Below are 21832 nucleotides of genomic sequence, written 5' to 3'. Positions count from 1 at the left end.
CCAGCTCTGGCCCCAGAGGGGGCTGCAACCCCGTGGGAGACCTAGAATCTTTCCCTCTTCCATGTGATTGCCCTTCGGAGCCACCTAGTTAAGCTGCCTCCTAATCCCTGACCCACAAACAAGAACAGGTAATAAAAGTGTTCTTTAAGCCACTAAGTTATGTGGTATTTGTTGCATAGCAATATACAACTAATTTTGTTGTAGTTCAGTTGCTAAGTCATGTCCGACTGTTTGTGACCTCATGGACTACAGCCCACCAGGCTCCTCTGTCCCCCACTATCTACCAGAGTTTGCTCAAATTCATGTCCATTGAGTTGGTGATGCTTACAGGGCTCTTAATTTTTTCCGTAGCAACCATGACAGCAGTTGATCTAGGCTTGGCTTGAATGCTCCCACTGACAGAGGGCTTCCTTCCTTCCAGGCAGCAAGCTGAGCACTCTGAGTACCACCAAGCGCTGTTCTCCCTGGGCTGGTTTTAGTTTTTCTATAACTTCCATCCCTGGTTCAAGGTGTGCACTTTGAAGCCAAGGTGAAGCCTCTTCCATGTGATTGCCCTTCAGATACATTAAGTCCGTGATTGTGCCTGCCCCCATGCCCTCTTCCACTGGCTAAAGGAACCAGGAGAGGAAGTAGCACATTTTGAGGGGCCTGGGATAAGAGACATTGCCTGGAATCTTTCATGCACTAACCCTAGAGGAGCTGGATTCTGAAAGGCCTGAGGAAATGGGTGGCACCTATCCTAACCCACCAGATAATAATTATAGCAGTAGCACTGATAATAACTATCAGCCCTAACATAGCACTTATGATATGGCAGGCTCACTTCTATGTGTGTTACGTGTGCTAAGTCCTCTAATACTCACAGCAGCTTATTATTATTGCTACTTTTCACAGATGAAATAACTATAGTGGTTACAACTTGCCCAAGGTCCCACAGCTAGTGAATGGCAGAATAGGAGTTATAGCCATTGTATCCTCATCATAACTCAGTACTGCCTTCACTGCTGGATCTAGCTCATCTCAGAGCTGCTTTAAAAACTGGATGGAAACAAAAGTACTAGCTACCATTCATTAAGTACCTGCTACGTGTCAGGACCTGGACTGAGTGTTTTGCATGCATGAGAAAAGTAAATGCTCACAGTCAATGATTTGTTGAACATTTATTTATGATGCCCTGCCACTCTCCTGGCCCATACGGGATCATAGCATAGCACTCATAGCACTCAATTCAGGCTTGAATCCTGCTCTCAGGAGTTTTTCAGTTTTGGATGAATAAATAAGTATACTTTCAGGTGGTAGTTAAGAGTTGCTCTAGATAGAGCAATGACACACAGATAGGGAGATGCAGGTATGGATAGGGCCTTCTGTAGGCAGCATTTGAGCTAGTTTTTGAAGGATGATACCATTGTGGAAGATAGGGAGGGAAGAAGAACATTCTGGGAGGAGAAGCAGCATAAGAACTAAGATGAGGAAAATGAGGTTGTGCTTTACCTGAAAACAAAATGAATGCATGGGATGATAGAGATGTACCGGGAGGGGTGGGGGGGCGTTTAGCCTAATCCCATGTCTACAGGTGAACTGCTGAGGACTTATGGTCTTGAGGCTGCCATTCATTTGTGATTGCAGCAAACCATTCCAGGCTGTAAAAGCCAAGGTTCTATGAAGGCTTCTGCAAGCACATGAAAGCTGTCAGATCCTCTGAGCTCCCGGGCACTCATTTATCATGGTGAGAAATGTTGATATTAATAAACCCTTCCACCTGGTACAATTTCCTGTCATCACCCCCCACCACCAGTTTCTATTTGGAGAATAAAACTGGCAGCAAATAGAACTTCACACTTCTTGCAGACCTGTTGGGTAAACACAGGCAAACACTCACAGCAACCATTTCACACCTAATGAATGGGAGGTGAAGGTGTCGGACTGCACAGCAGGAGACTGAGAGCTGCTTTTGCATGGATTCTCTCTCCCCTGGGCCTTGCAGCAATGGGCAAGACATGACCCTCCCTCACTTCCTGCAGCTGAAGTGCCGAAACGCACTAGGGCAAAGTCGGCATTCGGGTACCCAGGTCAGGGAAAGGCCCCTCCAGGGGACTGGGCATGCTTTTAAAACCTATCTTTTTTGAGATCGGAGGGAAGAGGCAGATTTGGATTTTTGTGAGGCCTGAAGCCTGTGCCATGTGGGAGCCCTCTTTAAGAAAAAAGATACTGAATTATGGATACAAAGTGAGATTTGAAAGTCACAATTTATTTAGAATGAGAAAAGAAATCATAACAAAATTCAAAGCTTAAAAAATGCTGACCAATACCGTCAGTTCAGTTCAGTTCAGTTCAGTCACTCAGTCATGTCTGACTCTTTGTGATCCGGTAGACTGCAGCATGCCAGGCTTCCCTGTCCGTCACCAACTCCCCAAGCCTACCCAAACTCATGTCCATTGAGTCGGTGATGCCATCCAACCATCTCATCTTCTGTCATTCCCTTCTCTTCCCGCCTTCAATCTTTCCCAGCATTAGGATCTTTTCCAGTGAGTCGGTTCTTCACAACAGGTGGCCAAAGTATTGGAGTTTCAACCTCAGCATCAGTCCTCCCAATGAATGTTCAGGACTGATTTCCCAACTGCCTGTCATATGACTAAAATATTTTTTCCTGACTTTTTTGAGTCACTTTTTTTTTTTGACATTGAGTCACATATTCTTTAGATCGCATCTTCAAATGGCACCAATTTAGTAATGGCTCTGCCAAGAGGAGACAAGTCAGTCTTATCTCTATTAATAGCATGTTTGATCAACATTTTTTCCTTATTGATTGTTTCAAAAAATTTCTTCCAGCTTCACAACTCATTATTGGAAATGCCGTGTTTAGGATTGTTGTCAATTTGGGGGAAACTTCCAACAAACTCTCTCTCCTATATGATTACAAGACTTCAGAGCACATAAAATTTTTTTCAGCAGTGGCTAATCTTAAACACTCCTTCACTTGAGAATTACTCATTGATTCATTAATCAGTTGGTCGTCCATGTCCTTGTTATAGAGGTGTGTTATGAGATACATGTCCTCATAGGTGTCAGTTTATCAGTGAGGAATATAAATTTTTCTCCAGTGTGTTTGCATTATTCACTCTTCTTCATTAACTGGATTATTAAACAATCCAAGAATCTATTCATTATTATTCTATTGGAAAGTTATCTTTTCCAATTATTGAATTATTGCTTTTGATATGATTAAACTTTTTTTAATCATAGTTCTATCTTTGATGTTAGAAATAAATTTCATTTATTTCATTGGTCTTCTTTTTTCATTGATTTGTTTTTGAAATTTCTCTCAGTTCTTGAAAAATGTAACTAAAGATGACAATGAATGTCACCTTCATATATGCCAACATTGGGAGTCTATATTCTCTTGTTTTCTTTATTGAAATGTTCCAAAATCTTTCCAAATTGAATAAAATGATGTATTGAGCTTTATGATCTTTTAAGTAAACACCCTACTTCTTATTTGTACTTGAGTTTCTCTTCTTAGTCTTCAAAAATGTATTTTAGAGTCTTAAAAGTTGTTGCATCCATGTAGTGAGACTAGAGCAGATTTATAATGGCAGACCAGTCATTATGAACATAATTTCAGTGTTGAGTGCTGTAGGACACATTCACATTGAAATAAAACTTCTGGTCCTGCACAATTTGGACAGTAGAAATATTACTGGAAGCCTCTCCTATACCAGATAGCCAACAATAACTCAGCTATACATGGAAGTAATATTTCAAGTGGATTTCAAACCACATAATTATATCCCACTAAATGGAATAACTAAATTAACTATATCTCCAATTCAACTTCCCCTTAGCCAAATATCCAAAATGCCCACAAGTACCACAACTATTACCTGAGATGAGGGAGCATGTGATGGAAAAGAAGTTGCAGTGGAAAGAGACATTTATTCAAAGTAAACAGTGTTTACTTTTAAGGATGTGCTTAACTCAAAAGCATCCCAATGGCCAACTCTGGGATAATTTGGGCAAAAAAATAAATGATAGTGATGAATTGTAACCTATAGAAAAAGCTCATATCCATGAATTTATAGTGATATAAATAAATAATTGATTAAATGAAGAAATGAGGGAGAAGGGATAGCTCTTCCTTATAGAAGATTTTCAATTAATAAAAGTGGAAGGGAATATAGAAATAGAAAAGTACCATTTGACAATCCCTGGTGGCTCAGTGATAAAGCATCTGCCTGTAATGCAGGAGACATGGGTTCAATCCCTGCATTGGGAAGACCCCCTGGAAGAGGAAATGACAACCCACTCCAGTATTCTTGCCTGGGAAGTCCCATGGACAGAGGAGCTTGGCAGGCTACTGTCCATGGGGTTTCAAAGAGACATGATTGCGCACATATGCACATGTCTTACACAGCAATAATTGCCACAGGCAAGAGCCAAGAACCACAGGCAAGAAAGTGAAAGTGTTAGTCACCCAGCTGTGTCCGACTCTTTGCAACCCCATGGACAATAATTCGCCAGGCTCCTCTGTCCATAGGATTCCCCAGGCAAGAATGCTGGGATGGGTTGCCATTTCCTTCTCCAGGAGATCTTCCTGACCCAGGAATTGAACCTGGGTCTCCTGCATTGCAGGCAGATTCTTTACCATCTGAACCACCAGGGAGGAACCATTAATAGATGCTAAAATCAGGGGGTGAAAGTATGATGTTTAATAGGATATTTACAGAGTATTAATCTGTCTCATCATATACTTTCTAATTGTTTTTGTTGTTCAGTCACTAAGTTGTGCCTGACTCTTTGTGACCCCACAGACCACAGCATGCCAGGCTTCCCTGTTCTTCACTATGTCCCTGAATTTGCTCAAATTCATGTCCTTTGAGTCAGTGGTGCTATCCAACCATTTCATCCTCTGCCGCCCTCTTCTCTTTTTGCCTTCAATCTTTCCCAGCATAAGGGTCTTTTTTAATGCATCGGCTCTTCACATCAGTTAACCAAAGTATTGGAGCTTCAGCTTCAGTATCAGTCCTTCTAATGAATATTCAGGACTGATTTCCTTTAGAGTTGACTGGTTTGATTTCCCTTCTGTCCAAGGAACTCTCAAGAGTCTTCTCCAGCACACAATTCGAAAGCATTAATTCTTCAGCACTCAGCCTTCTTTATGGTCCAACTCTCACATTTGTACTTGACTACTGGAAAAACCATAGCCTTGACTATATGGACCTTTGTTGGCAAAGTGATGTCTACGCTCTTTAATATGCTGTCTAGGTTTGTCATAACTTTTCTTCTAAGGAGCATGTGTCTTTTAATCTCATGGCTACAGTTACCATCAGCAGTATTTTGATTTTTGGAATCCGAGAAAAAATCTGTCACTGCTTCCACTATTCCCCCTTCTATTTGCCATGAAGTGATGGGACTGGTTGCTATGATCTTAGTTTTGGAATGCTGAGTTTTAAGCCAACTTTTTCACTCTCCTCTTTTATTCTCATCTGGAGTCTCTTTAGTTCCTCTTCACTTTCTGCCATTAGAATGGTATCATCTGCATATCTGAGGTTGTTTATGTTTCTCCTGGCAATCTTGATTCCAGCCTGTGATTTGTCCAGCCCAGCATTTCACGTGATGTATTTAAGTTCAATATGTGTATAAGTTAAATAAGCAAGGTGACCATATACAGCCTTGTCTTACTCCTTTCCCAATCTTGAATCAGTCAGTTGTTCCATGTAAGGTTCAAACTTACTCAGGAAAAGAAAAATCAAATGTACAGAGGAGAAACCCCAGGAGCAGCACCTTAACCAAGTAGTCAAAGTAAACAGTCATGAGACATATCAGCATCATGTATCACCTGATATAATGTCTGAGAAAAATAGAACATCACTATCACGTCAGTGAACTCTTTAGGGGTCCAGTGACTTGGAGTTTGCAAGGACATCTCTTGAAAATAAAGGACAGATTATTACTGCCTCTCATACCTCCTGCCACTAAGGAAGAAACCAATGCCTGGTAGAACTCTTTGGCATCTGGAGGCCACTTAGTGATGTTACTCTGACCCATTTACGAGGCAACATGGAAGGCTGCCAGCTTTGAGTCATAACAAGTCTCGGATTCAATGCAAAAGCCATATGGCTTGAGTCAAATGACTGAGCAGATCCTATTGATATTAGAGGTATCTGTGATGGGGGAAAAAAAAAACCTTATGTGCCATTAATGGCATGCTCCAATAGGAAAATCACAATGCAGCCCCCTAGGGTCCCGGAGCAAGACCATGCCATCTGTAGAGGAGAGATACACGCCATTTGAAAAATAGCTCCTGGCATGCCACTGGCCTTGATAGAGACAGAGCATCTGACAAATGATCATGTGGCCCAAGTTACCCATCATGAGCTGGAAGATGTCCAGCCTGCCAAGTCATCAAGTTGGCAGGTCAATAGCAATCTGTGTATAATGTATGTGGTACATCTGGGATTGGGCATGAGCAAGGCCAGAAGGCAAAGGTAAGCTGCACTAGTAGATGACCCAGATCTCCATATCTTACACCATTGTTGTACCAATGTCTAATCCTCATAATATTTATGACCACGTGGGGTAATGCCTTACAGCCAAGCTGACAGAGAAAGAAAAAGGCTGAGATTGTTTCCAGGATGTGTTGGCTTGATTTGGAGATGCTAGCCACAAATAGACTGCTGGGTACTGCATTCCACTCAGGGCCCATCCTGAAAAACAAGGGTAATTCCCCTCATTGGGCAGAACAAATGGTCATTTACTTTGTATGGAGTAGGAATCAAGGCAGGAATATGCAGCTTATGGCTGTGGAAGATGACTAGGGTGGTTAGCCAGGGAGCCTGGAAGGAGAAAGATTAAAGGCCTAGGGCCTAGGGAAGAGCATGTAGATGGACCTATGGGGGTGGGCATTAAAGACCTTTGTATTGCATGTTGATGCTCCAGAGAACATCTACCATAGAGGAGATGCTAAACTCTTCAAAAGTGGGGTGCTATCCTCTACAATGTGGTTAACACCCTAAAGCATAGACTATTGTATGTTCCAGAAGGAACTATTTGCCCCATTAAACTTTAAGCCTCAGCTGCTGTCTGATCACCTTAAACTCCTTGTGTCAGAAAAGGAGTCCCCTTACTAGTAGGGGTAATTGAGCCTGATTGTCAGAAGGACATAGGGCTGCTATGACACAGGGAGGACAAGGGGCTTTTCTTGGTACTCCCCTGTCTCTTCTGATGGTAAATTGACAAGTGCAGCAGCCATGAACAGAGAATTGCTTACTGCACATCAGCTCAGGGGTGATGTTTGGGAGATCCCATCAGGTTAAACACCTTGACAAGAAAAGTCAGCAGTGAGAGAAGTAGAAAATGGGTAGTTGTGGTCTTGAGGCCAACTGCAGCATCTTGGGTTACAGATCATTTCCATAATCTTCCTCTAGCAAGTAGCAGAGGGGACCAACCAGAATCCCAGAAGAGCTATTCCCAGGTGGACTGAACTTACTAAATAAAGCCAGTGGATTTGATCAGCGTCAGCTGTGAACTGTAGTGGATGCCCAGATCCTTCCATTTTGGGCCAAAGCTCCCATTCCCTGAGCTCCCATGAATGTTAGCTGCTGACTCTTCACATCTGAGCTCTCTAAGAATTGCCCTCCACTAACGGTAACTGTAGGAAGCTCAAGCTGGGGCCACCTTGCCTTCATTTGGAACAACTCAGAAGATATCTCTCCCAGTGCTAGAGCTTCCCGTAGAATGGGCTGAGGTCTCTGTGTGGTCACTGTGTTACAGTTCAGCTCCTGGGTTCACTCCTGCTTCCTCCCTCCTTTACAGGAGTTGTTTCCAGGAAGTTATCCTGCACGCAAATGACTGCAACAGTCTTTTTCTCCAGAGTTTTCTCCCTGCCTCTGACATGAGTGGGAGTGTTTGCCTCTACACCAAGTTGTCTCTACTTCTGTAGACAAGGGAGCAGAATGCGAAGCTGAGCTCCCACTATCCCTACAGGGTTATACAAGTGAGCAAAAAGTCCGATTTATGGTTTTAATTCACTGGGATTTGACTGTTGTTTGTCACCACAGCATAATCTAACCCATCTTAGTTGATACGGAATCAATACTTTTGACTTTAAAATCTTACAGACTTTGGTCCCAGAGGTGATTATAGAGGTGGCCAAGGCCAAACCTCACTTTATGAGGCAGGTGCAGGTCTAAGCTTATTGGGGCCAACTTAGAATCAAGGTAGAAAGAGAGAAATTGAATCTAAAGGCTAAGTGCCATCTCACTGGAGCTTTTCCTGGGTCTGGCTGAGAGCTACAGGGTAGATTGCACTCTGAGTTGTTTGCAGCGGTCGTTGGATGAGTCTGGAATATGAGGATGAATAACTAGTCAGCGGGTCATGGTTAAAGTTGGTTGGCCAGCTGTCCGTGTGGTTTCAGGTCACTGCCAAGAGCTTCTGTGGATTATCCAGAAGAGTCCGGACCCAAGTTAGAAGTGAGCTGTTGCCAGTATCTATGAGAAAAATGAAGGCTAATAATTCAGGGTTGTGTTCCATGTCTTTGTTCAGTGGGAGGCATGGATCCAAGACAAAGGCCTTGGCACTAGACAGTACATTCACACACAACAGAACTTATTAAAGCCCTTTCCAAGGGGCCTTAAGCAATAGTTTCTGCTGATGAAACTTGATCAGGCATGAGGCTTTACATCATGGCCCTGTCTACCTAGGTGGGTGGTAGGATTTCTTGAGCCTGTTAATGATACCCTAGTAAGTACCTGGAATATAGCACTATGTTGTCTGGCTTAGGAATGGTCTCTTGGTCTAGCTGCTGAGGAATAAACCAGAATGTCACTCATTAATAATTCATGAGAATAAATTTTGGGAAATTTGTGTGTTGTAGACTAATCAACCTAGAGCCATAGGCAGTGCATCTGGACTCTTCCATTCAGTTTCTGCACAAATCTTGACCAGCGTATTATTTTCAATCTCATTTTGACATTTCATTCCTTCTGTTGATTGCAGGCAATGTGGACTTTGATGGCATTCATGATTCTGTAGGCTTTACAACTGTAAGACCTGACTTGTCAAATGTATTATATGTCCTTATAGTTGTAGGGTATTTCAAGCCTGGGAATGAGAGTATATAGAATCTTTTGTTGATCATCACTGCACCGACCTGGGCACACAGACATGCTCCTACCCATCTCGAAGAGACCCCATATGTTACTAAAACATGTCCATATGGATAGCTTTTTCTTTGTCTGCATAAATTTAGCTGGAATATTAATTACAAATAGCCCCAAAAGAAGAAAATAAGCTGCTGTTTTGGGGAATTTGCCCCACTTTCCTTCTTCAGTTGTGAGCCTAATAAACAGGACAGCTCTTAGTATCCTGTTTAGCCAGACTAGAGCATTTTGGACATCCTGGTCAAGCCTCATGTTTCCCAACAGCCCCACTTTATTCCCTTGGTCATGTTGTGGGCTTTGTAAGCAAGGTAAGGAGGAAGTGATTACTTTTGTGCCAAGCAAGATATGGATGCAAAAGATGTCTGCCCATTTGTGAAGGTCCTGTTTGAATCTGAGGCTCATTCCAGTGTGCAGTCTAAAGAGTGCTCAGCTGGGAAGGCAGGTAAAATGATGCGGTCCTAGAGCAGCCAATGGCCAAGGCTATGATATTAGCTGAAACAAACATCACTGAGACACTAGACATTTTAATTCCTCCACATGTTCTTCCATCGTCATAAATTGCCCAAGGCATAGAAAGTCAGCCTTTAGAGACTGACATGTACCCAGCCCAGGTGAGGGCAGCAGGTTTGCTCCCCAGGAGGTAAAGCAGGGTTGCGACTCCCTGTGAAGAACATATTGCATCCCAGAAACTCATCCTGTTCTGTTCGTTTTCCTTCTTAAACTGATGACAGCCTTATATTGTACTAGGCATTGCTAAGCCCACCTAACACAGTAACCCTGTGAGACAATCTTATCTCCATTTTGTAGATGAGAGAAATCATAGAGTTCAACAGGCTAAGTGACTTGTCTTGGCAGAGCCTGGATTTGAGCCCAGGTCCATCTGCGACCAAAGCCCTTGAACTTCACCTCTGCTACAGCCCTTCCCTTCTGTTTGCAGTACAAGTCCTAGCAGGAGACTTTCACTGATGAACCCGTGTGAGGACGCAGCAATAGGAAAGAAGTCTATTTTATTAATTGGTTGGCTCATTCTTCCATTCATTCCTCCATCCATTCACTTAACAAATATTTATTGAGCTGTTACTTTGTCCTGGATACTCAGCTAGGTGCTGAAATAGGTAAACAAGACAGATGGTCCATTGAGGAAATCAGACACTAAATAAGTAAACACACAAATAAATACATAATTACTAACTGTGATAAGTGCTTTTTTCCGGCCCATTACCATCTGCAGCAGTAATATTGGGAAAGCAATTTCGGTTGTGTGATTTGTGAATCAGAATTGAAAGAGGTACTGCTCAAAAGAAATATAACGCAAATCACCCACCTGAGTGTAAATTTTCCAGCAGCCACATTCGGGTGTGTGAGAACAGACAGCTGAACTGATTTTAATAATACTGTGTGTTATTTAATCTGAGACATACAAAATAGCTCTTCCACAAGCATCTCACTATTAACAAAATATTTTACTTTTTTTTTCAGTCTGTCTTCAACACCTGGTGTGTGCCTTAGGCTTATGGCATATCTTGATTCAAACTTGATTCTCATTTCAAATGCTCAATAGACAAGGTTGACCATGGGGCCTATGGTGCAGAGCACATCTTCATTGGATATGGGGAGAGGCCACTCTTGTCTGTACATCAGCAGTTTTCAGGCTTGGCTACCATGGGACACCCCTGGAGAATCACAGATGCTCACTTCACTGGTGTGGGGTGGGTTGGGTTGGGGGAGAGGAACTACAGGTGTATTTTAAAGCTCCCAGATGATTTTAATGTGTGATGAGGGCTGAGAAGCATTGCTCTAAACTGTGCTAGTTTTGCACCTAAATTCTTCAGATTATGAAGGATGTCAGGCCTGAAGCCCCTCCACCCAATTCAGACTGATAACCTCCCCCAAGCCCTCACCTCTCCTGCAGATTCAGCACTGATTCCGGGCTCTGGGCCAGTGATCTCAATCTGTAAAGCTGGGTTGAGGTGCTGTAGGGCCGCTGAGATGGCCCAGCATTCACACCTGGCCTACTGGTCCCACTCAAACCTTGTGGCCCTGGCTCTGACAAGTCTGATTCCACCATCACTGTTGGAATATCTACTGTGTCTAAGTCACTCTTGTTCTACGAATATGCCTGGTGTCTCTAGCCCTGGACCTGCCTCGGTTTCGTTTGTTCCCTTTCCTCTCCCCCTACTGTCCTGTCCTCCTGCCTCCTCTGAGAGTCCCTATTGTGGGGACTCTACTCTTTCTCCCACCCACTGGGACATCTGCCACCTCTTACCAAGTCCTCCTGAGGTTTCAAACCCACTGCCCATTCCCTTTCCCGGTCCCAGGTTCTCCAGATCCCTGGTCCCAGCAGCCTGGCTGCTCTCTGCTCATCCCCTCCCACCTCTACCCAGTGCCTTACCCACCTTTCCTCCCTTGGTGCTGAACCCTTCCCTGCCTAATCCATATCGGAGGACCTCAAGCCCAAGCTCCTTAAACATAATGAGGTTATGGGCTCATTCCTCCAGGTATTCATCTTTGCATCCAGGTACTTCAACATGCCCGGGAACGAGGAATGTCTGCTTATTTCTATTTGGGTCCCTCTCTTCTTATCTAAATTTTTCATTTTACTTTCTTTTCTTTAGTCTCCTGTTTCTTCTTCTGCTCCAGGCCTGCCATTCCCAGAGCAGAGAATAGAAAGTGTGATAAATAGCAGAGCAAATGCCTCCCCCCCAGACTACTACAAGGGGTGTTTAACTCACTGCCCGTGACTACTTATGGGAGTGCAGGCAGGACTGCAAAATCAGGGCAGAAAACTTCTCCAGGATGTTTGATTTCAAGTTCAGGTTTCCCTTGCTGTGTCTTGTGCAGAGCTTGCATGAAGTTTTTGTGATTGTTGTTTTTCCAAAAGCCCTGGGGTCAGCCTTGTTACAGTCAGCCCTGCAGTCCTGTTAGGAGGGTTGGCAGAACCCTTGGCTGAAAAGTTAATAATTTTCATGCTGTTTTGTATAAACTTACAGCTGCTGTCTCCAGAGTCAAATTTGTCAGATAAATAATATTAAGGCTGTGAAGCTGTTACCTAAATCCTACCATAATTCTATTCCCACCAGGGATTTAGGGAAAGATGAAATGAAGAAGAGGAGAATTTTTAAACCAGATCATCACACATTTAGAGGCCAGGACTTCAGCAAGCAGCTCTTCTAGTGTGTGGGGAATTCATACTTTCCCCAACTGTGGTGAATTCCCAGGGCACCAAGACACTAGGTGAGATTTCTGAGGGTGATGACCCACTAGCCCTCTCGTTGGCGCTCTCCTACAACTACTGTGTCATTGGGGAAACGTCAAGTTTATCCCTAGATCACTCAATAGTGTTCATTAACCTGAAATGCTAGAGTTTAACAGCATTTACTGGTGGGTGTGAACATTGCAGAATGCTAACATGAGGCTTGTGAGGTCTTAGATGGATGGGTTGCTTGATGGATGGTTGGAAGAATGGATGGAAGCCCGCCATGACAACCATGAGTAGAATTTCTGTTTTTCTCTTCTATGGCATGGGATAATATTTGGAAATGTCAATGGATATACTTTTTCTTCCTGATAATATATTTTTATGTTTTGGCTTTTCCACTGTTAAAAAGTAAGAGATAAAAGCGGTATCTTCTCCACTGGATTATTGTGAGGATTAAATGGGATTATTCCAGAAAGCTGTTTAGTCAGAGTATTAACTCACAGTAAGAGATCAATACCTGTCTCTACTGTTGTTATTATTGCTCTCTTTTATATTAGCACCTTGCTCAAGACACAGCTGGTAGGTATATAGCCCAGATCTGTCCTGCCCCCTTGGGAAGCAGCTGGTGGGTTAGATTTCTGCAGAGCCTCACTTTTCCCCCTTAGACGAAGAACAGCACCACTGAGGCTTCTCAACACCAGTGTAGACCAGTCCTCCCCTTCTTCAACTGGTCGCTCTGTGTGTGCTGGAAGGAAAAAAAGAGATGTGTGTGTGTGTGCTAGGGGCAAGGGTAGAGAAGAGGTCTGCTCTCCCATTTGGAAAATTATGATACATGGGAGGGCACAGGTGTGATTTCTTTAAAAATCTTATAGGAATAGAAATCTCAGTTTTTATCTTGAAAGTCCCACTCCCGTGGCTCTGATGGCCCCTCAGGTAGGAGGAAAATGCAGAGTCACGCAGATGCTGAAGAGGTTTGACTCTCCCTCTGCTCCTTCTTTGCACTTTAAATAAGTACACCAGCAGTGAGATGCTATGCAAATCAGGGGCCTCCCTCTTCCCTTTCACCCCCAGGCTGGCTCTAAAGTCCCTGCTTGCCCTGTATGTCAAGTATGGACGAAGGAGGAAGACTGGTGTTGGAATCTGTGTGTTGAAATCTATGTCTCTTGGGCAAATTAATTCTCCCCTGGGAGCTTCTGAATTGAAGGAGAAGAAAGAACAAGGGTCAGTGCTAAGGAGGTGGTGCTATTTGAGTTGCTTAGAAAGTTCCTTGGAAAATCAGCCTTTCAACCAAAGACAGACTATAACTCCGCATTGGTGTCTAAATTTGACCTTAGGCCCTCCAGGGTCCTTCTAAGTCTGAGGCCCCACAGGGAGCAGGAACTGAGGCCCTAAGAGCTGCTCAGCAGCTGTACAGATGGAGAGAGCTTGGTGAGAGCCAAGCCCCTCCACCTGGGTATCACCATCCTGCAGGTGCAGACAGCAAAGCGTGGACCTGGACACATAGGTGACTTGTTAGATGGACAGCCTCCAGACTGCCTGAGGCTCAGATCTGTCTTCACAGAGTACCAACCTGAAGGGGGCTGTTGTCAGGAGCAGAACAGCCATTGCATCTACTCTGTGAAGACTTCCCCTCTAACTCCTAATTTCTGTTTTCCTGGTGCTAAGCAACAACAGCAAAATTGTCAACAGAAACCACAGTTAATTTGAACATTTTTAAAGCTGTATTTCCTTTCCCCAGGGGATCTTCCCAACCCAGGGATTGAACCCAGGTCTCCTGCTTTGAGGGCGCATTTTTTACTGAGCCACCAGGGAAGTCCAAGAATACTGGAGTGGGTAGCTTATCCCTTCTCCAGGGGATCTTCCCAACCCAAGAATTGAAACAGAGTCTCCTGCATCGCACGTGGATTCTGTTCCAGAAAAACATCTACTTCTGCTTTATTGACTACACCAAAGTCTTTGACTGTGTGGATTGCAGCAAACTGTGGAAAATTCTTAAAGAGATGGGACTACCAGACCACCTGACCTGCCTCCTGAGAAATCTGCATGTAGGTCAAGAAACAACAGCTAATACTATACATGGAACAACAGACTGGTTCCAAATCAGGAAAGGAGTACGTCAAGGCTGTATATTGTCACTCTGCTTACTTAACTTACATGCAGAGTACATCATGTGAAATGTTGGGCTGGATGAAACACATGCTGGAATCAAGATTGCTGGGAGAAATATCAATAACCTCAGATATGCAGATGATACCACACTTATGGCAGAAAGCAAAGAACAACTAAAGAGCCTCTTGATGAAGGTGAAAGAGGAGAGTGAAAAAGTTGGCTTAGAGCTCAACATTCAGAAAACTAAGATCATGACATCCAGTCCCATCACTTCATGGCAAATAGATGGGGAAACAATGGAAATAGTGACAGACTTTATTATCTTGGGCTTCAAAATCACTGCAGATGGTGACTGCAACCATGAAATTAAAAGACACTTGCTCCTTGGAAGAAAAGCTATGACCAACCTAGACAGCATATTAAAAAGCAGAGACATTACTTTGCCAACAAAGGTCCATCTAGTTAAAGCTATGGTTTTTCCAGTGGTCATGTGTGGATGTGAGAGTTGGGCTATAAAGAAAACTGAGTACCGAAGAACTTATGCTTTTAAACTGTGGTGTCGGAGAATACTCTTGAGAGTCCCTTGGACTGCAAGGAGATCAAACTAGTTCATCCTAAAGGAAATCAGCCCTGAATATTCATTGGAAGGACTGATGCTGAAGCTGAAACCCCAATACTTTGGCCACCTGATGCGAAGAACTGACTCCTTGGAAAAGACCCTGATGCTGGGAAAGATCGAAGGTGGGAGGAGAAGGGGATGACAGAGGTTGAGATGGTTGGATGGTATCACTGACTCGATGGACATGAGCTCTGGGAGTTGGTGATGGACAAGGAAGCCTAATGTGCTGCAGTCCATGGGGTCACAAAGAGTCGGACACAACTGAGCGACTGAACTGAAAGCTGTATTTCAGAATGGGCCTTGAACCTTTAAACACGGCATCAAAAACACTGGTTTTCTATAAATACCTAAATAAGGTAGTTGGGGCATGCAGCTTGGATGAGATCCATGGATCTTGGACACATAGCAGAGAGTCTTGCTGAGTAGCCGATGAAGCACTCAGGTGGCAGAGAATCCGTGTGCCACCTAAAGGACACCCGCCCATGAAAATTCAGCTCTGGGAAGCAATGACATTCATGCAGGTAAGTTTTTCATTATGCAAGATTTTTCTCAGGATTCCTTTTTATGAAGAGTTGTTCTGGAGAAAAAAAAGAGTTGTTCTGGATCCCTTGCAATGTAGTCTGATTTACAAAAAGCCCATCTGTTCACAACATTCAGTGTTTGTAAAAGCAAAATAGGTGTGTCTGGCTCCTCAAAGGAGGATCTACTGCTCATATGATAGTGACAAAGGCAACATCCAATTGACTCAGGGGAGCACCCTTCCTAGAATTTTCAGGAGAGTCTATTTTCTGAAAGACTGTCCCAGTTATTCAAGACTATGAGCAGTGCAGCTGAGAAGGTTGTGCAGCTTGTATGGAAAATAATGAGGAAGGAACAGGAGCTGTTTTGTCACACGTTCTTCAAAGATGGTAAAGGATGTTGAGGTGAACCAAGACAATGAAGGCAGCCTTGTGTTACAGTGGAGATGAGCTTGAGCCTGGAGAGATATTATGGGTCAGAAATCAGGCAGTTAAGAACCAGAGGATTCATGGATGCCAAAGAATAAAACAAAGCCATGGTGGGACTTCCCTGGTGGTCCAGTGGCTAAGACTTTGTGCTCCCAATGCAGGGGGCATGGGTTCCATCTCTGGTCAGGGAGCTAGATTCTGCATGCCACAACTAAGGTCAAAGATCCAGTGTGCTGCAACTAAGACATGGCACAGTCAATAAATACATAAATATTAATAATAAATAAAAATAATTAAAAAACCCCACAAAGCTATGGTGCTGAGATTGGTGAAAAACTAGGGGATTCATGGGTTCTGAGGCTTCATCCAGGCAAAGATTCAGAAACTAAAGTTACAGGTAACTAAAAAATTGGAGGAGTTCTCAGCTCCCGCCAAGGAACCCCAGACCCCTATGTGCAGAATAGTTGACCCTGAACACAGAGGTATGAGATCACTTGTCTGGAAGGTAGAGGTCGAGGTCAAGCTGGAGACAAGGACTCAGATGTTATGGTTTATAGTTAGAAGAGGTGGCAGTACAGCGTCCAAGTTCAGTCCAGTCAGTTGCTCAGTTGTGTCCAACTCTTTGTGACCCCATGGACTGCAGCACACCAGGCTTCCCTGTCCATCACCAATTTTGGAGCTTACTCAAATTCGTGTCCATTGAGTTGGTATGCCATCCAACCATCTCATCCTCTGTCGTCCCCTTCTCCTCCCACCTTCAATCTTTCCCAGCATCAGGATCTTTACAAATGAGTCAGTTCTTCGCATCAGATGGCCAAAGTATTGGAGTTTCAGCTTCAGCATCAGTCCTTCCAATGAATATTAAGGACTGATATTCTTTAGGATGGACTGGTTGGATCTCCTTGCTGTCCAAGAGACTCTCAAGAGTCTTCTCCAACGCCACAGTTCAAAAGCATCAATTCTTCGACGCTCAGTTTTCTTTATAGCCCAACTCTCACATCCACACATGACTACTGGAAAAACCATAGCTTTGACTAGATGGACCTTTGTTGGCAAGGTAATGTCTCTGCTTTTTAATATGCTGTCTAGGTTGGTCATAGCTTTTCTTCCAAAGAGCAAGCATCTTTTAATTTCATGGTTGCAGTCACCATCTGCAGTGATTTTGGAGCCCCCCAAAAATAAAGTCTGTCACTGTTTCCAGTCATTGTCATTGTTTCCCCATCTTTTTGCCATGAAGGAATGGGATCAGATGCCATGATCTTAGTTTTATGAATGTTGAGTTTAAACCAACTTTTTCACTCTCCTCTTTTACCTTCATCAAGAGGCTCTTTAGATGTTTTTTGCTTTCTGCCATAAGGATGGTGTCATCTGCATATCTGAGGTTATAGATATTTCTCCTGGCAATCTTGATTCCAGCTTGTATTTCATCCAGTCCAGCATTTCTCATGATGTTCTCTGCATGTAAGTTAAGTAAGCAGGGTGACAATATACAGCCTTGACGTACTCCTTTCCTGATTTGGAATCAGTCTGTTGTTCCATGTCCAGTTCTCACTGCATCAAAGTGAGGTTGTGACAGTGCCTTTTAAGGCTGGCATTTTGCACATAAGACAGCTCAAAATGAACCCTGCTCTCATCTTTTCCTTCTCTTGCCCTGTGTGCTCCTTTTCCTGGATTTCTTATGCAGCACTGGAGCAACTTTGAGGAGAAACCCCATGTCCAAGGGCAGAGAAGCCCCAGCAAGACCGTAGGCATGGGAGCAGAGGCTGCACAGCGCTGGAGTGAATTTGAGGAGATACCCTACATTCAAGGGCAAAGGAGAAGCCCCAGCAAGATAGTAGGAGGGGCAAAATCACGTTTACAATCAAACCCCATACCCACCAGAGATGCTCAGAGGGCTTAAACAAACCTTGTGTGCACCAGGACCCAGAGCCCCCACAGAGACTGAGACAGAACTGTGTTTGAGTGTCTCCTGCGGAGGTACGGGTCAGCAGTGGACAGCTGTAGGGGCAGGGGCTCTGGGTGCAATAGACCTGGTTACGGCATAACCCCTCTTGGAGGAGGTCACCATTAACCCCACCACAGAGCCGGCAGAACTTACACAGGACTGAGGAAACAGACTCTTGGAGGGTACAAACAAAACCTTGTGTGTACCAGGACCCAGGAGAAAGGAGCACTGACCCCACAAGAGACTGACCCAGATTTGTCTGTGAGTGTCCAGGAGTCTCTGGCAGAGGTGTGGGTTGGTGATGGCCTGCTGCAGGGTTAGGGTCACTGAGGGCAGCAGTGCGTGCACGGAACCTTTTGGTGCATGGGACCTTTTGAAGGAGGTCGCCATCATCTTCATTAGTGAAAGTGAAGTCGTGTGCGACTCTTTGCGACCCCATGGACTGTAGCCTACCAGGCTCCTCCATCCATGGGATTTTCCAGGCAAGAATACTGGAGTGGATTGCCATTTCCTTCTCCAGGAGATCTTCCTGATCCAGGGATTGAACCCAGATCTCCCACATTGTAGGCAGACCATCTGAGCCAGGGATTATCTTCATTACCTCCACCATAGTTTGGCCTCAGACCAAATAACAGGGAGGGAACACAGCCCCGCCCATCAACAGAAAATTGGATTTAAGATTTACTGAGCATGGCCCTGCCCATCAGAACAAGACCCAGTTTCCTCACCTCCCTCCCCCCAAGTCAGTCTCTCCCATCAGGAAGCTTCCATAAGCCTCTTATCCTTCTCAGAGGGCAGACAGAGTGAAAACCACAATCACAGAAAACTAGCCAATTTGATCACATGGACCACAGCCTTGTCTAACTCAGTGGAACTATGAGCCATGCCATATAGGCCACCCATGTCAGATGGTTCATGGTGGAGAGTTCTGACAAAATGTGGTCCACTGGAGAAGGGAATGGCAAACCACTTCAGTATTCTTGCCTTGAGAACCCCGTGAATAGTATGAAAAGGCAAAAAGACAGTGTCCAAAGAGATAGGAAATTAAATCTTACTCTCTACTGCCTCCCTGTCTATCTATAGTCCCAGGCTCTCACCCTTTGTAACTTGTTACCTGAATGAGGACAATAGCCAACTTGTCAGGGATCAGTAAGAGGCATAAGAGGGTCTTCTGCACAGCGTTATTGGGCCGAAGGAAGTTCTCCCAAGAGGGAAATTAAATCCTGAGAACCTCAGCATTTGACTTGCCTTTTTTTTCCTGCTGTTGCAAAGCTGACTTGGTAAGTGGTACCTTGGCTTGGCAAAGACCCAGGCTGCCTCCAACAATGAGGAACAGCAGACAGCAATGGCCTCTTCTGCCTGCCCTTTGACTTTGGGGATGAAAAAAGGGAAGCAGCAAGAGAGAGAGCTTTGTATATTTCACCACTTTACCCAGAACTGTGCCTGAGGGCAGGCATCACAGTGGACTGCCTAATAGGGGAAAGAATGAGGACAGATAAGACTTCCAAGAGGTATCATGCCCATTTGGGTTAGTGAGGGCAGGAAGGAATAGGGAGAGGCAACGGGCCCCAGCCAAGTTAAAGCCTTGCAGGTGCTGCATTCTCCTTTGTTAGAGAACACCTCCAGCAAGTTCAATTGTATCAGTGGCCAAAATAAGAACAGAGGAGGCATAGTGATCATGGAGCTGTTACAAAAAGCTAAAGCATTAGAGAGCAGAATCAGGGTCTAAAATCATCTGAACGAGAGGAGAAAATTTGGAAGTTGACCGGATAAATGGAAAAGATCTTTACTAGGTCCCAAAAAGCAGACCCGTACGTGTAGAATGGGTGAGGAATAGCTTAACAGCAAGCAGGGAGGGGAGGAAATCTAAACTTTTCAGTTGACAGCAAAATAAGGGGGAGCCAGCAGTAAGAGAATGCTGCCAGCATCCTTCTGTGGCCTCCTGCTGCCTCAAGGGAAGCCTAGCTCCTGCGGTTGTGAGTTAGCAGTCAGGCATCTTCTCCATGCCAGCCAGGGTGCCCCAGGGGGTCCGCAAGCAGTTGCTTTGTTTTTTAAAGATTTATTTATTTATTTACTTGTTGGCTGTGGTGGGTCTTTGTTGCAGAGCATGAGCTTTCTCTAGTCACGGGAAGCAGGGGCTACTCTCTAGTTGCAGTGCACAGCCTTCTCATCCCGGTAGTTTCTCTTGTGGAGCACAGGCTGTAGGTGCAAGGGATTCAGTAGTTTTGGCTCACAGGCTCAGTAGTTGTGGCACACAGACTTAGGTGCCACATGGCATGTGGGATCTTCCTGGGCCAGGGATCGAACCAGTGTCCCTTGCATTGCAAGGCAGGCTCTTAACCACTAGACCACCAAGGAAGCCCTGCAAGCAGTCTTTTAGAAGGAGACATAGCAAGTATGAAAGCGGCAGCAGGATTCAAAACTATCCCTCATAAAGGAAAACCGAAGGACCTGGCGGGGAAGAAGGCTGTGGGCAAGGTGGTCTACGTAGTTTGTAGGGCCTGACGTGAAGTGAAAATGCAGCACCACTTGTTCAAAAAGTGGGGGAAAAGGGCTATTATGGTACTAAAAGCTTCTTCCTCAAAATTTTGTTTACTGGAACTTTTCTAGTGGTCCAGTGGTTAAGGTTCTGTGCTCCCAATGTAGGGAGTGTATGTACCATCCTTGGTCAGGGCACTAAGATCCCACATGCCCCATGGTGTGGCCAAAAAAATAAAGATAAATAGTATTTTTTAAAAAGATAATTGGCAAAATAATCAAATTTTTTACAAATTGCATAATAAAAATTTTTACTTATAAAACATAATAAGGGTAATACATAGCAATATATGAGTAGCAACATAAATTTACAAGTTGCAAAAGAACAGCATCTTAGTGCCATAATTTTATATAATAAATAATAATACTTTATTGATGTGATAGATTGACTGGTCATAAGATTTTTCTGCAAATTCACTTTTACTTTCAGCAATTTCATTTTCAATCAGTGTAATTAAAGGCAGTCGGAATCGCTCTTGGCAAATGCAGGCCAACAAGCTGATGACTGATCTTTTTCATTTTGAGAATAATCTTTCTGCTGATGCAAGTGTCACTGAACAATTAAGAGTGTTTTATAGGCTGTGGCAACATTGGGATAAATTTCTGATAAATTATTTTGAAATATATATTACAGTACATCTAGATCTGATGATTCTTATGAAACAATTTTTCTAAAAAGATTTAACTCTTTTACAAACTAGTTTCATGTAGTCTGAGTTTAATTTTAAAGGAATTTTATACAATGGCATTTTAAAGTTTCCTCTTGCACTTCCTATAACTTGTGAAAGTTGTACATGAAACTCAAAGTGGCCAGCCTCATGATTTTATATAATTCAGAACATCTGTTTATGTATTATATTACTGTATCTTTAATGACAAGGAAGATTTTTTTATAATTGTCTTCCTCATTTAAAATTGGTTCATCTAAAGCTTCATTTGAAAATAGTGTTCTTTTCCATTGACTGCAATAATCTCTAAATATAATTTCTACTCTTGTTGTTCAGTTGCTAAGTTGTGTCCAACTCTTTGCAACCCCATGAACTGCAGCATGCCAGGCTTCCCTGTCCTTCACTATCTCCAGGAGTTGTCTCAGACTCATGTCCATTGAGTCAGTGATGTTATCTAACCATACTCTAAGGCTGTGAATATTTGCCTTGCAATTTTGCAGCAGTTTACAAAACCAGAATCCAAACTCTAAAGAACACTATAACTCCCTGATATGCTTTATTGCCGTGTGAATGCTTTTATTTTGTAATAATTTACTGACAAAGTTTCCCCTCTGAGCTTTGGCTGCTCCTATTTTGGCGTTTGGGCCAC

The sequence above is a fragment of the Cervus canadensis genome, chromosome 7, assembly GCF_019320065.1.
Source record: "Cervus canadensis isolate Bull #8, Minnesota chromosome 7, ASM1932006v1, whole genome shotgun sequence".
Taxonomy (NCBI): Eukaryota; Metazoa; Chordata; class Mammalia; order Artiodactyla; family Cervidae; genus Cervus; species Cervus canadensis.
Note: the sequence above shows the minus strand (reverse complement) of the source record.